We start from the raw sequence: 252 nt of genomic DNA on the forward strand, positions 1-252 counted from the left end.
TTCCATGAGGGAGAGGTCAAACAAACATCTACTCTCTATCTTATGATTTGTTTCTCCAGTACCCCACTCCCAAGGTACCATAATGTAATAGTCATGTATGCTGCCAGACATGGGAGGTGACTTAAGGATCACTTGCCAAAGACATTGGTGCTAATCAGACATAACCAGACTGTGAAATAAGCAGAGCTAGGCTTTCTATTCCAGGACTGACTTGATGGTAGTGAGTTTGGTTTGGAATAGCACGTACCACCA

This window comes from Echinops telfairi, unplaced genomic scaffold, assembly GCF_000313985.2.
Source record: "Echinops telfairi isolate 266 unplaced genomic scaffold, ASM31398v2 ScPeMD7_7400;HRSCAF=8409, whole genome shotgun sequence".
In the NCBI taxonomy this organism is placed as follows: Eukaryota; Metazoa; Chordata; class Mammalia; order Afrosoricida; family Tenrecidae; genus Echinops; species Echinops telfairi.